Source organism: Eleutherodactylus coqui, chromosome 8 (genome assembly GCF_035609145.1).
Source record: "Eleutherodactylus coqui strain aEleCoq1 chromosome 8, aEleCoq1.hap1, whole genome shotgun sequence".
Taxonomy (NCBI): Eukaryota; Metazoa; Chordata; class Amphibia; order Anura; family Eleutherodactylidae; genus Eleutherodactylus; species Eleutherodactylus coqui.
Window position 1 is genome coordinate 81,230,160 of NC_089844.1, and position 12,806 is coordinate 81,242,965.

A 12,806-nucleotide genomic window follows, 5' to 3' on the forward strand; every position below is an offset into this window, starting at 1 on the left:
AAGGGGCGGAGCCAGAATGCCGCTCGTGCCGGACCGAACAGATGGGAGAAGACCCTTCTGCGCAAGCGCGTCTAATCGGGAGATTAGACGCTGAAATTAGACGGAGCCATGGAGACGGGGACGCCAGCGCAGGGAAGGTAAGTGAATAACTTCTGTATGGCTCATATTTAATGCACGATGTATATTACAAAGTGCATTAATATGGCCATACAGAAGTACTTAACCCCCACTTGTTTTCGCGAGACAACCCCTTTAAGAGCTATGCAGGCGGAGTGGGACACGTCCACTATCGCTCAGCGAACAATACAGCTGTTCTGCATACGCAAACAGCTGTATTGTTCTCCGCGATTACTGCTTGCTTCCCGCTGTGGACTACCAGCGGGACACAGCCTGTAAGAAACTTATCAGCGCTGTCGACTGTGATAACAGCCTGCACTGCTGATAAGAGTTCATCGCTCAATTCAAGAAAACTAAAATTGAGCAAGGAACAACTCGTGCACGAAAACTGCAGGATGTCCGTGCATTTAGAACCAACGATTCTCACTCAAAAGACAGCTTTGAGTGAATTTTGAGCGAGAATTGGGTCTAAATGGGCCTTTACATACCTTGATTGGAAGGTAACTTTGCATTATTTAGCACAATGCTCCTGTCAGAGGATGGCAGCAGAAAATAATGTGTTTTTTTTTCAAATACATGTTATTTTTTAGAAGTAGTACACCCAAAAAAAAATTTGGCTTCATCGTACAGAATAAAGTTGTCATTTTTGCCGTAAAAACAAGATCCCCAAACTGTTTTTTCCACTTCACTCCAAGTTGCTTTAGTACATTATATGGTACATTAAAAAGTACTACTGAAAAATACAGTGTCCTGCAAACAAACAAGCCCTCGGACATCTACGTCGAAGGAAAGGAAAGACATGAGTTTTTGAAAGTAGGGGGAAAAAAAGCTAAAATGGGTGGGGTGGGGGGGCCTAGAAGGCTGCTCAGCCAAAGGGTTAAAAAGTGTTTCTTAGCACTAAAGTGCAATACATTATAACAAAAAGTTCAAGACATTATAAATGAAGAATACCACAAGTCACGTCAGAGTTCCTGCAAATGATTGCTTTGACCGCTTCATACTGTGGGATGTGGGGGTCCCGGCAGACAGACCCCCACCGACCAGGAAGCGATAGCATAACCTAGTAATGTTCCATCCCGTCTTCTGGTGCAGACCGGTATCCGTGTTCTCTATGGTCAGTTACAGCAGAGCTGCATCTTATTACATAATTGATGGACCAAGGCCTTGTTTTATTTATACGGAGACGAGGGCCGCACCACCAATGTTTTCCTGCAGGGTTTCTTTCCTCTGTTCTCATTGCATTCTGCATCTGGTCCCCTGTAAACCGAAGACAACTGTCTGCTTCTTGATGACATTTACAGTAATTTGAACCTGAGGACACAACACTGCAGACCGATCTATACATAGGATGTGTAATTAAAGTGACGTTTCCTTTGACCACAACTGGACACAACCTGACCTGGAAATTGAAAAAACAGTTTAAACCAAATAAAGGAAGGTTTTCCCATGATCTCTCATAGATTTAGTAATAGGGAGTAAATATTAAATTACTGTATATGTAGAAAAGACCGTTCTAGTGATGTGCAGGTGTAATCTGCAAGGGAAAGGAAACCAACAGCAAGTCTTCAGTTCCCTCACAGCACCTCTAAAGGGGACATGAAGCATTGCATGGCGGCTTTTGAAATTCATATGTAATGCATGGACATGTTGTGTCCTCCAGAGTTAGCGGCCCTCCTTGTAGGCGCTCTCCGCACCAACTAGTGGATGGAAGACACAATAGAAGGACTTCCTCTATTAACTCAAAAGGCCCTAATGGAGGATTTGAAAATATATTTTCTAAACCAGACTAAAATTCAAACTTTACGCTATACTTGGCTTTCTTAATTAACTTCAATGATGAAAACTGCATGAACAATTGCACAATTCTACACAATTCGAGAAATGTTCCTATTTATTTTTATTCACAGTTTGCTTTAATAACATCAGAATATTTAGCAGCACTGATTGTAATCTCACATAGCCACAATGTATTTTTTCTACCACACTCATATAATATTCTAACAAAAATATTTGGAGACCACTTTTAGTAGAATGGATGGTGTCTTATTAGCATGTTATGTGTCTGAAACCATGCTACATATAAGATGGCGACCTTTGGAGGTGTCAGCCATAGTTTGTGACGGGAACTGCACGTTATTGGATATACGGGTTATACTGCTGCACACAAGCCTTCCATCATGAAGCGCAATGCATCAGCAACAATTGTGTAAGGAGCATTGTCATTGGACAGTTGAGCAATGGAAGAAGATTCTATGGGGTGATGAGTCACACTACTCTGTCTTCAAATCAGATGGACGTAACTGGGTGTGGAGGAGCCTGGAGAATGCCTTCTGCCTGATTGTGTTGTGCCAACAAGTATGGTTGGGGTTCTGTTATGGTCTGTGGAGGCTTTAAGTGGCATGGTCTTGGTCCATTAGTTTTACTGGCAAGAACCAGGAAAACGGCGGTGTACCGTGACATCCTAGACAGTAATGTGCTGCTGACAATGTGATAATACTCTGCGAATGGCCAGCAATACTTCCTACAGGGCAACGCACCTCATCACAAATCCTACACAGTTTTACATTGGTTTGAAAATATGGATGCTCCATGCTTGGACTGGCCTCCACATGGTCCCAACCTGAATCCTACCAAACATCTTTGGGATGAACTGGAATGTCGGATCAGGAAATATGAACAGCATCCATTTGTCTGAGAGAACCCGCCAGACTTTTGCAGTATGAATGGAGGAAAATACCAGCTGAAGTGTATTAGCCTTAAGTAGATAATATGTCATGGAGAGTATCCAATGTGATTAGGGTCAAAGGAGCCCCACTAAGTATTAACGTGTAAATAAATACTACTTTTGATTCTGGCTTAGGCGTCCAATTACTTTTGCTCTATTGTAGATGGGCTGATGCATTGCCCTTCGTAATGGACAGCTTGTGTAACCCATATAAGCAATAACTTGCAGTTCTCATCATAAACTATGGCTGACACACCCATGGGTCTGCATCTTATATGTAGCATGGTTTAGGACACGTGGCATGCTAATAAGACACAATCCATTCTACTAATAGGGGTGTCCAAATACATTTGGTAGGATAGTGTACATATCCTTTGATCTATAATGAACATCCTGCTAATATACCAAATGTACAGGCTCAGACAATAGGGTTATTTAGTCTGTTAGGATGAAGACCCCTAGGTCTGCACAGGAGCTGTGGACGCAAATTAAATTACTTATAGGGTGTGGACAAAAATATGGAAACGCCTACGAAATGCATGGGTTTTTATCATTAGCACTGAGCTGCCCTTTTGACCTCTGCTTGGCTGATAGCTTTGCTGATAAATTTGTGCATACTTCACCTCTTGCCTTGCTCTGGGTGGTTTTGGGAGCCAGCAGATAACAGCAGCTGAGTGGCTCAAACCCCGGACCAATGGAACATTGTTGCTCAGGCATATGTCAATATCTTCCTGGCATCATCTGTGTCATATTACCTCTACTTAAAATCGGTCTCTACATGTCTTATTGAAATATGATTTATAATCCCATGTCATTTAAAGCATGCATTTCGTACGGTGTTTCCATATTTTTGTCCACCCCATGTATTCCCAATAAAATGCTACACTGTTTCATACTGTATATGGCTTTACTGGTTTTGAATCGGCTTTTGTTAGGCAATTCCTCTCCGTTGAGACATTTCTTTGATGATTTCACATATTTTTAACTTCATCTCTAGTGAACAAACCTCCAGCAGTGGTTATAGATAGTTCTCTCCCATCCGGTAGTGTTTGATGCAATGTTTTTCTCACAGTAACCAGACACATTTGGCTTTGCTGTATTGTGGTTTTCTTCCACTTTTGTAAATGGCCACTTCCTCTAATACTAAACTAGGATCTATGACTCTACTATGTCGAAACATATGAAAATAAAACGAATGGCAATCACCCGAAGAGGCCTAAATTAGAAGCTGGAGATGTTTAAATGTTGGGTTTTCAATGATTCCCACAAAAATAGGTTGGCGTGATTTTTCCACTTGTGTCTGGAATAAAAGTAGTTTTATTTCAGGGAAGTAATTACAGACCGCTAAATACTGTTATGTTTTGTTCTATACCAGGGGGCACAACCAGCCTACAATGTCATTCTGTGTGGCCCCAAATATTCAGGACACTCTCATACATTGATGTTGATATAATAGCACTATTCACAGAAAAAGCCAAAAATACAATACCTGAAGGTCTGCAAAGCAGACACGGTCGCCATAGGCACGATCGCCATAAGGCAGGCACAATCACCATCGGCACAATCGCTGTAGGGCTTTTTCTGTGAATAATGTCTTTGTTTTTCCCTCACCTCTGTGATTATATGGAATTTATAGTGAGTTAGCGTAGGTACTGACGGAAGCGGTGTGGCCTCGGCGCGGCCCGTCAGCCTATGCGTTTTGGCCAAAATGCTGTACCAAACCACTGCATTTTATTAGTATGCATTAGTACTTTTGTATGTAGTTTGCTAGTTGGTGGGGGAGCCCAAGATGTCAGCCAGTGTGGCCCACTATAGAGATACAGGGCAACCCGCTGTTATATCAGCCAGGGTTGATATCCTGTATGGTGGGTCACCATCCATCTATGGCTGGCATCTTTGGTATCGTTCACATGTGCAGGCTATTAGTATATGCAGTCACTCCTCCCCAATCTGGGCTGGGTTGAGTGGGTGACTGCATATTAGCCTGCCAGGAACAAGCTGCTCCTCCACACATTATTGTCTGGCTGACTACATATCTCCAGGGCTTATGGCCATTGCGCCTGCCCTACGGCGATTGTGCCGATGACGATTGTGCCTGCCTCATAGCGATCGTGCCTATGGCGACCATGTCTGCTTTGCAGACCTTCAGGTATTGTATTTTTGGCTTTTTCTGTGAATAATATCTTTGTTTTTTCCCTCACCTCTGTGATTTGATATAATAGCACAGATTCAAAGACGGGCTAAAAAAATAGAGGAACATCTTAAGCACAAAACTTATTAGGAAAGGGGTTTTCCAGGGAGCCGTGTCTGCAGTTACAAGCGCGGGCCACTTCAAAGAGGTCGTAGCAGAGACTTCTACAGCTTCTGCTCCAATCCCTGTGTAATTGGGGCGCTGTCAGTGGGCGCACAATCACATGATTGGTGAAGCTCCCAGGCGATGGCCTCCAGCCGATCAACTGTTGATCACCTATACTAAGGGATAGGTCAGCTGGAGTCCATCACCTCTTCCAATCAGTTGCTTGGGCACTTAAGGTCATGGGCAAAACACACAGGGTAAAAAGCGGAAGCAGATAGCTCCAACCCCTGTGTAGTGGCCAGTGCTGGTAAATGCAGATGCACCTCCCATTACAATAAATGAAAACTGCATCAGCAATTGCAAGCACCAGCCAATACACAGAGGTGGAAGTTATCTGCTTCCGATATGTATATATTTGCCATGACAGTAGGTGCCTGAACAGATGATTGGTCAGGATCTGAAGCAACAGACCATAGCTGCTCAATTATTGATGAGTCTGATGACCTATCCTGAGGGTTGGTACGATTATATATATTATATATATTATTTTTTTTTAGGTTTTTCACTTTTGCACAATTAAACATTTTTTGGAATTGATTTTTTTTGCTTCACTGTATTGAAAGTCCCTTATTTGTTTAATTTTTCCAATTTGTTTTTAACTTGGGAGGTGAAATTAAAAACTTGAGCCAAAATGCTTATTTTGTTCGTTTTTTTTTTCGTTTTTTTTTAAATAACCATTTCTGTCGCACAGGATAAACAGTGTGTTCAATCCATTGTACAGGTCAATATATTTTTTTATACAAAAAGGGGAAAGTGCATGAAAGAAGAGGTTTTGTTACATTTTTGTGCCTGCAGGGTTTTTTAACCAGCAAAGCTATGATCGCTAAAATAATGCACTGCACTACTTCTGTACTGCAGTTCATTTTTGCTTACACTAGCAATCACAGGCCATTGGCAGCCCAGACGCCGTTGTCTGGCACCCGGTTTCCACGGTAATCCATCGGCCCTCTGTAATTACATCATGGAGGGTTGATGACATCACAGAGGGAAGCAACTTCCCCTATCAACCCTTTATGTGCTGCAATCTACATTGATTTACAGTGTCTTTACTGATCCCCGCTGTTGCAGCGGGAAATTACAAACGGCTCCCACTAAGGGGTGGCGTGGAATCACTTCTGAGTCCATGCCATCCACAGGATGTACGTTTATGTCCTATTGCATAACGTACCATGCGCCCAGGATGTAAACTTATGTCCTGTGGTTTTTAGGGGTTGTTGCCAGACTCCTCTCTAACAATGCTGGGAATGCAAAGAAATTTTAGCTTTGAAATCTCCCAAATTAGAAATGCAGCTCTGGGCTATAGTACAGGCTGCAAAGGATCAGTATCAGATATGTAATGTAATTTAATGTACACACAAAATGACTCAACTTTTTAAAGGGCCACTCCTGCAAAAACACATTTTTCAATGCCTGCGCCCCTCACCTGATTTGTTGTCACACTCTGGAGGTCTCCTCTGTGTATTGCAGCAATTTCATGCAATGCAGCCCCCTGTCTGATGCTTATCAGGCACCATCTGGATGGTGAAAATTGAGCCTTCACTTTCAAATCAATCCTATGGTGCATCCGCGCAGCATTAGCTAGGCACTATACCATTGCTGCCTGCTGGGAAAAGTTTAATTATCATTACCTTGTATATTCATCTAAATAAGCTACAGCCCATAAGTATGCAGACAGGAGGGTGAGCTGTGATCTCCTTTATTATAACTGTATGACAAGAACTGTGTGATCAGCATCAGTAACTATCATAGGAGCGTCTGTGTCCCTCTCTAGGCAGTTTCTATGGTAGGATTCATGTAGCAGCATAACACAGACTGAAGAACTGACTAGAAATTGAACATATAAACCCAAGTAGATCTGAGCTGGTCAGAATTGAGACCATTAGAGAAAAAAAAGAGGCCAGGAGTTTCAGATTGAAAAAAAATAACTAACCAAAGTGACATTAGCTTGCTTATATTTACTGGGGGATAGCTGCAAAAATGAATTAATTTTTTACATGCTTTAAGCCTATTTTTGCTGTTTGCATATTACAGTTTTGTTAAGATTTGTATCACTACTGGTTTGTATAAAATATGTATAGTATGTACTCTACATATTACCTATCATGTTTGTAAGGCACGTAGAGTAAAACTGTTTCTTCCATACAAAAAGAGCTGTAAGTACATCTGTTGACCACCAGGGGGAGCTCTGTCTAAATCTATTCCAATGTTTTTGAGGAGTGATATGCAGTACATTAATTTCTGGTTTCTTTCTAAATCATTCTTTTATAGGTCTTCTATTTAACTTATTACTTAATACAACAGCTATGGATCAGACATATAACTACTCGCATAAATTATGTCTCATATTAAAGGAATGCAAATAAGAAATTCTTTTATTCCTTGGATGTATTGGACCTGCATGTGATCAATACTATAATTTTCTAATATATACAATGCATGTCTTTTTCCTATGTAAAAGCAGGACTTCATATATCATATATACTCGAGTCAAAAAATAAGAAGTAAAAATTACCAGCGCTTCGATGCACCCAATAGGAGAAAAGATAACAAGGTGTAGCACTTACTTCTGCGGGGGTGCACCCCTGAATCCCGAGTGGCAGATAGTATAATAAGCGTGGCCAGAAAGAATGTTTATTCCTCCATAAACAGAAAGCATGCAACGCGTTTCGGCTAACATAAAAAGCCTTTTTCAAGCATGTTCAAATAGGTTAGCATCCCCACATTTATACTCAATATATACTCGAGTATAAGCCGAGTTTTTCAGCACTTTTTTGTGTGCTAAAAAAGCCCCCTCGGCTTATACTTGAGTAAGGGAAGGGCTAAAAAAAACACTCCATATTTACCTCACAGCCGGCGTCTGTGTCCCCGAAAGAGGTGCAGCAAGCTGCTAGAATCCTCCCCGATGTCCTTTCTGCTCGGCTCGGCCATTCCCCGCCGTCAGCGCTGTGATTGGCTGTAAATGATCGAGCGCCGGCTGTGATTGGGCAGCGCCCGATCCAATCACATCGCTTCCTTTCACAGCACTGATGGTGGGGGATTTGAAAGCCGAGCAGAGAGATGACAGCGGGACAATTCTAAAGCAGTGAAAGGAATCTCTGTGATTGGATCGAGCGCCGGCCAATCGCAGCTGGCATTGGATTATTCACAGCCTATCAGCACTGACGGTGGGGAATGACAGAGCCAAGCAGAGAGGACGGCGGGGAGGATTCTAGCAGCTTGCCGCGCCGGGGACACAGACGCTGGCTGGGAGGTGAGAATGTTTTTTTTTTTTTAACCAAGCATATACTAGAGTATAGCTAGGCTTATACTGAAGTCAATAAGTTTTACCAGTTTTTTGTGGTAAAACTTATTGACTCGGCTTATACTCAGGCCGGCTAATACTCGAGTATATATGATACTTATTTTAGAGGTCTTGTTTGTAACAAATGGCTTCTTTTAGGAAAGTCTCCAAACTTGTGCATTTCTACAATCCATTTGACAGATAGTTGCAATCAAAATTATTCAAACCCCCGTTGCCAATTGGGTTTATTTGCCAAGTTTACAAACTTTCAGCCGTTTGCAAAAAAGCAAACAAGAACAATTTAAATAGTTCAACCCAATTAATATAACAAGTCTAACAAAATTCAACATAAAGCGCCACCTTGAGGCTGGCTTCACACTGGCAAAATTTGCGTTTGCAATATGCAGTGAATAGAACGCATTAAATTTAATGGGTTCATTCACGTGCAAGCGTATTTTACACTCTGCATTTTGGTTGTATAAAACAGCCTGCAGAATGCTGTATTGTCCTATGCATTTGCACACCAAAATTCTCCATAGAAGTCAATGGGGATGTTTAAATGCGTGTGCAATTCGCTAGTTGATACGTAAAAACACTGCGTAATTGTGCAGGGAAAAAAAAACAATGAGGAACTCATTAGATTAATTATGGCTGGGAGCATCAGTTCATATCATTTGCCTGCCTAAAACGTACAGTAAAATGTGCAAAAAAGCAATGGTTGTTCCACAAAAACGCTGTGCTCATGCGCACGCAAATACGCATACGGCCGCGTGAATGCAGCATTAATGACTACTGAAGTCGGAGAATTAGACATAGAATCCCTCATAAGAGCACACATTTGTATATCAAGTGTTTTCTCAAACACACCTGATGCAACTAATCAAGGGCTTAATTCATTTTTATTGCAATTGTGTGTCTAAAATGTATCCAGCTTCATACAGTAGCTGCTAACTGCTTAACAGACCATTTTTTATTTCGGTTTTTGAAAGGACAACTGAACACTTTGTTGCTTTTTTTTACTACATAGACACAAGGTCATGGCCATGAATTTGGTACATCTGCCTTTGACTTCATAAAAAAAAAACTCAAAACATATGGAAAGGGGCAGCCAACATTTTTCTATAAAATCAGAGGAATGTATCCATATGTGAACCTGTTAGTGTCCGAGCACATAAGGTATTATTACTAAGTCAGAAGGATGGCATAGACTCACCCGGCAGATGGGAGGGAGATCAGCAGGGAGCCAATAACTCTCTCCCCTCTGAATGTCCTGGAACACCTTGTAGATGAAGATCACACTGGGTCCACAGCCAGGGTGTAAATATGAAGATTCCACTTTATTGGTGTAAAACAAAGAATGGCTCTCTTGCAAGAGACCCCCAGGCCAAAAAAACCCCCAAAGTGATGGAGTGCAACGCATTTTGGCTAATCGCAGTAGTCTTTTTCAAGAACATAACTTGCTAAATTAATCTATGTACAAAATGACTACACATTTTAAAGGGCCACTCCTGCAGAAACACAGGTTTTCATCACTGCCCCCCTCATCTGGTTGCCTGTTACATTCTGTATTGCAGCCACTTCCATGCAGTGCAGCTTCTTGTCTGATGCTTCAGACACCATCTTGATCGTAAAAAATTGTGCTTTCACTTTTAAATCAATCCCATGATGCATCAGTACAGTATTAGCTAAAGGCTATACCAGTTCTGTCTTCTGGGAGGAGTGGGGGAGCTTAATTATAATTACCTTCTATTTTCACCTAAATAAGCTGCAGACCATAAAGATGCAGTCAGGAGGCTGAGCTGTGATCTCCTCTACTATAACTGTATAAAAAGAGCTGTGTGATCAGTAACTTCGACAGGAGTGTCTGTGTACCCTTATAGGCAGTTTTTGTGGTAGGATTCATGTAATAGAATCACACAGACAGAGAAACGGACTAGAAACTGAACACATAACCCGAAGTAGATCTGAGATCACATGACCATCAGAGGAGAAAAAGAATCCAGGAGATTCAGATAGTCAGCTTGTCTCGACTTCCGATTGTCTGCAAATATGACCCCTTGAATGCAGCTATAGAAGCATTTTCACAAAACCTTTGAAAGGGGTTCTCAGACCCTACAACCACCCCCCCCACCCCCCAGAAAAAAAACAAACTAAAAACGGCTGCCATTTGTATAAAACACACAAAAAAAAGAACCAGTGCTCCCTTTATTTTCCCCAGTGATCCAGTATTAAACCTCCTGCGGTCCCCCATTTATAAGCAGCCACCTGTTCATCAGCAGGCAGCAGGGATGTTTCATGGTGCCATTTACCACTGCAGCTGTTGCCTGAGTGATCATGTGCCGTACTCCTGGCATTATGGCTGCCATCACTGTGTGGCAATGCCAGAAGTACAGCACTTGATGCTGCCTGCTTGTAAATAAAGACCAGTAAGACCACTGGACAGCAAGTGTTAAGGGAAAACGAAGAGGAATACTGTTTTTTTTTTTCTTTCTACACAAACTTCAGCTGTTTTTATCTATTTTTTTTTGTCAAGTTGAATAACCTGTTTAAAGTGAAGTTGTAATACACCCAGTAAAAGTACCATAAACAACAACTCAGTACGTAGTACACAAGGAAACAATCTTAATGGTGTATTTACTGAACAGAGGGGTGTGCACGGAATAGTAAAAGTCCCATAGTAAAAACAACATGTAGCCCCTTGCTGGTACAATTCCTCTACAGCGCCACCTATTAGAATGCAGCATTCCTGCAAGTCAACGTCTTACCTTTTAACAGGACTGTGAATATATAAGCCAAAGCTAGAGTCTTCTCCAGTGTTTGGTAGATTTTTGGCTTGGCTGGGCAAGAGGCCTATGACGTGGATTGGGAATGGGAACATGGTTCTCTTTTCCTTTGCCATGGTTTTGGATTATATACTCAGTCATTTTACAAGGCCTGTTAAAAAGGTCAGCCATTAACTTACATGAATGCTACATTCTAATAGAGGGCACTGCAGAGGCATTGAGCTTATAAGACTTAAGGCAATTCCCCAGTGGAGCATGCATGGCCTTATGAGTCTTCTCACACCTTCTAGGTGCTCTTCCCGAGGAGGAACTAAATCCTTCCTGATAGGGTGTTTGGGTATGAGCCAACACCAGCAACGATCATCCTAGGTCATTCTTGCTGCATTACTCTATAACAGAGTACCATTCCCTAGGATAGATTGGGGGCATGACCATTACCTAATTTTCTTTATACAGCCCATAATACAAGGAGATAGGACTAGTCTTACTCTTTTCTCACGGGTCCCACAGGTACTGCATATAATATGTTTGCCCTTATGAGTACATAAACTGTATGTGAAGAGCTCTGTAAAATAGACCTGAGAAAAAAAAAAGTAAAAAGATAAGAAACGACACCGAGAAACAACATTCAAGTTGAATCTTATTTCCAAAATCCATCATTTTATCTCAAGGTTTGTATCATTTTCCATAATGTATCACAGACTTGTATTTCAATGACATCATCAATCTCTATAGAAGCAAAGTGTCCATTATCATCTTTCACTCTTATTTTCAAAAAAGCGAGAAAAACAAAAAAGTTTTCGTTTGACATAGTAGAAAAGAAGAGCAGATGCAGTCATTTTAACAGCAAGGCAAACCTACAGTTTCAAACCAACATGTACATAACATATACTTCATATCAATAGAAAGACAGCAAAATACTGAACAGATAAAGGAGTCCTATTGCATTAAAATGTAAATCCCCTCAGGAAATGTAATACAAGCTGCAATTTGCTTGTCAAATTTCTAGAAGGAGAAAAAAAAATAAGTCTTTGAAGTCAAAAAGAAATTTGAGGTAAAGTAAAATGCGTTAAGTGCCCATTTTAAAATGAAGATTAAATCCGTTCATCTCAGTGTACTTCAATTTGCATTTTGCCAAATAATTTTCACGGTTTTACTGTAGACAACACATGCAAGAAAATAAAAAGGGAGGGGGTGAAGATGAGGAGAAGACGACTCAAGGGCTCCTTGTGGCAAAGAAACATGGTCAAGATACCGAAGGCTTTTACAATGGAACTTCATTTAAAGGGACTGTATCATCTAGATTTTTTTTTACCAATTAGTGCTAGATACTGAACTTTTTCCAATTATTTTTCCCATTTTTTTTTAAAGATTGGTAGATTACTTATTCTATTTTGTGCACCTGACCATGGGGGCAGCCATCTTGTCTGAGCTGTTGTTAACACCATTTAGTATTATTTTTTACAGTGCCCACATGGATCATAGAATCATTTAGTCTGAGATGACTTACTGACTTGTTTCAGAGTATTATGGACATGCTTGGTG